This window comes from Argopecten irradians, chromosome 4 (genome assembly GCF_041381155.1).
Source record: "Argopecten irradians isolate NY chromosome 4, Ai_NY, whole genome shotgun sequence".
NCBI lineage: Eukaryota > Metazoa > Mollusca > Bivalvia > Pectinida > Pectinidae > Argopecten > Argopecten irradians.
This window is the reverse complement of record NC_091137.1, coordinates 5,018,886-5,022,365: the sequence shown is the minus strand read 5'-3', so window position 1 is coordinate 5,022,365 and position 3,480 is coordinate 5,018,886. Positions and strand designations below refer to the sequence as shown.

Here is a 3,480-nt window from a genome sequence, read left to right as displayed (position 1 = left end):
TGGAAAAACTGTCTCAGCCGTCTGAGGTAAATAAAGTTACCTCACTTCAACGGTATATTGTTTACACACAGTGTGGTAAAACTGTCTCAGTCTAGCGAGGTAAATGAAGTTACCTCACTTAAACGGTATATTGTTTACACACAGTGTGGTAAAACTGTTTCAGCCTAGCGAGGTAAATAAAGTTACCTCACTTCAACGGTATATTGTTTACACACAGTGTGGTAAAACTGTCTCAACCTAGCGAGGTATATAAAGTTACCTCACTTAAACGGTATATTGTTTACACACAGTGTGGTAAAACTGTTTCAGCCTAGCGAGGTAAATAAAGTTACCTCACTTAAACGGTATATTGTTTACACACAGTATGGTAAAACTGTCTCAGCCTAGCGAGGTAAATAAAGTTACCTCACTTAAACGGTATATTGTATACACACAGTGTGGAAAAACTGTCTCGGCCTAGCGAGGTATATAAACTTACCTCATTTAAACGGTATATTGTTTACACACAGTGTGGTTAAACTGTCTCAACCTAGCGATTTACATTAAGTTACCTCATTTAAACGGTATATTGTTTACACACAGTGTGGTTAAACTGTCTCAGCCTAGCGAGGTAAATAAAGTTACCTCACTTAAACGGTATCTTGTTTACACACAGTGTGGTAAAACTGTCTCAGCCTAGCGAGGTAAATAAAGTTACCTCATTTAAACGGTATATTGTTTACACACAGTGTGGTAAAACTGTCTCAGCTTAGCGAGGTATATAAAGTTACCTCATTTATACGGTATATTGTTTACACACGGTATGGTAAAACTATCTCAGCCTAACGAGGTAAATAAAGTTACCTCAATTCAACGGTATATTGTTTACACACAATATGGGTAATTTGAGCTTTCCCATATAAAAATATTACAAGTCAATATATGAATTTGAATTACTCAACTTTTATTTTTCCCTCTTAGCGTTGACTTACATGTAACGCTAACTTCTGAAGCAAAACAATGTCCCTAATTTATATTGCCCACTCAGGATTAAGCCAAAACAAAAGGCCCAATTAACGATTACATGACAATCAATTCAACAGTACTAGAAATCTGTTGTGAACAATTTCACAAATGGGTGTTCTTTACGTATTTAGCAATGCTGCTCCATATATATACTTTTCCAACTTAGAAAGTGTATAATTATATCTGAAAGTTTATAAAAGAATGTTATAAAGGACCGGCCATACGGGTCAGGTGAGCTAATAATTATACTACATATGTATATAACAAAATATCAGCTGTACAGGTTGCCATGTCCAACTTTGTATCATCAAAAAAAGTAAGAACACACTTGAACATTTCAGTTAAGTTTCAGCTGAAGTGCTCTTAAATATGTTCAAAATAAAATTTCAAGGTAAATTTCAGATTGTTTGAAAAAGACTTTGGTCAGGAACATCCCAGGACCATTTTGGGCAAGTTGCAGGTAAATCGTACTTGTGGAACTAGAGTAGAAATTCATTATGAACGACAGACAGCGGACGACAACAGATGACCCTTTGGGTCAGATGACCTAAAAATCTGAAGAACTTTATGCAAAAAAAAAAAAAAAAAAAAGGCAGTGACTTTGCAATGATAAATCCTATTGAGGGAAACACAACTTCATTGTATGGATATTATGTAATATGCACATTAAAGAGACTGATTAAAATTGGTATGATGAGATTAGCAGATAAGATCTACTGAGTAAAACAAACATCAAATGGCATATATAAGTACTTTAAAGTTGATAAAATTGTTTTTTCTTTGCAAAAATGCTCATGCATTCCTAATATATTCCACCATAATGTTTCAGACATTTTTGTAAGATCTCTCTTACTACTTCATGATACAGATAACCAGCTTTTAAATATCCTTATTTGAAGCATGAAAAATGTTTGTAACTTCATTAAATATTTTGGACACCATTGAAAACATCTTACTAGTCCTTGCATGTTTAAACAGAATCTGAACCTTATATGATTCCAAATAAACTAGAATCACATGACCACATATTACAAATTGTCACCCACTGGCAATTGATTAATACCTGGTATTTACATTCCCAAAATGTTAACTAATAAGTTTCACATAATATCATCTATTTGATGAACAAATTCAATGTTAACAAATGATACATACTGGTAACCTAATAAAAGCTAAATCAAGTTGTTTATTTGCGATATTGCATCTATAAAGTCCATGCTCAGAGCAACTTGATCACTGCATTTGCAATTTTTTTGTTTTCCTTTTCTCATTCATAATCCAATTATGTATCGTATTTTTTATCTTTTTCCATCCTAAACCTTTCAGACATTCATTGGCAGCAATGGCATTGATACAGTCTCTCATTTTCAACTCTTTGCGCATCAATATGTTTTCTTTAAACATTTGCTTGAGACAGGTCTGTTGTTTAGTGTTTAAGATGACTTGGCCTGAAAGTAAAGACAAGCTTGTAGTTAGAACATGTAAGGTACCATTATCAGCAGCTTACTTCACTTGTGATCCAACTTTTATATGAAAAGTTGGAAGCCAATGGAGACTTTGTATGTCTTATTATTTAAGAAAACGAAGCAAAAATTATAATGAAAATTATAATGGTAACGCTAAAGATATTATATATACCTCTTTTAGTATGACAGGGTTTCGAATGAGCCGTTGGACTGGATTGAGGGGTTACTGAAATGGAAAATAAAAATATATTGCATTCAAACTGACTTTTATTTAACAATATGTTTATGTACAACAAGTACATGCATGTGTGTAAATTATTGCAGGAAGCATTAATGACCACTTACTTAGTGCAATATTTACAGAATCTTAGTTTTTATTTCATATATGAGATTTTATGAAACAAGTCTTAAGAAGTTTTTATTTTAAGCTGAGCAAAAATCAAAACTTTGAGAAAGTTGAAAATCTCTCCATGTCATATTACACTAGATACACTGTTCAAGCAAATGTTGTAAGGGGACAATTTACACATACTGTAATTAGCCGATATTTAGCTCCCCTCCCCCTATAAGCACCCTCACTTTTTTCTGGAGAAGAAGTTGAAGTTGAACAATGTTTTACAATATGCGCTGACTCTAACATCAGCATTGTATCCCACATTACATGAACTTGTTGGTCTTTTATATGTGAATCACATAATAATGCGTCTCTAAGGTTAAAAGGCATATGTATGTACTATATACTGTAACAGATAAATGTGTCACAAATACAGAAAGAGTTTTAAAAATATGTCTGACTTTTTTCGTTCACAACTTACATTTTGGTTCACTTACAAGCGCCCCCTTTGTTACAATTTTGTAAGCTCCCAGGGCTCTAATAACGTTGAATACAGTATAGAGAAAAAAATATATTGGTAAATTACATAGGTTCTACAGGGGTAGCACAATTTCATTTTATGGATCACACCATACCTTGCTCAAGTTGTAGTTCATTTTCATCCGAATCTGAGTC

General features: G+C 33.2%; 1 long non-coding RNA gene across 1 annotated transcript; it reads right to left on the bottom strand.

The window, feature by feature from the left end:
- Nucleotides 1-922: 922 nt before the first annotated feature.
- On the bottom strand, nt 923-3,480 carry LOC138320420 (uncharacterized). The gene is made up of 3 exons (XR_011208183.1): nt 3,441-3,480; nt 2,644-2,697; nt 923-2,453 (listed from the first exon to the last, which is right to left on the bottom strand). It is a non-coding gene; the product is annotated as an uncharacterized lncRNA (long non-coding RNA).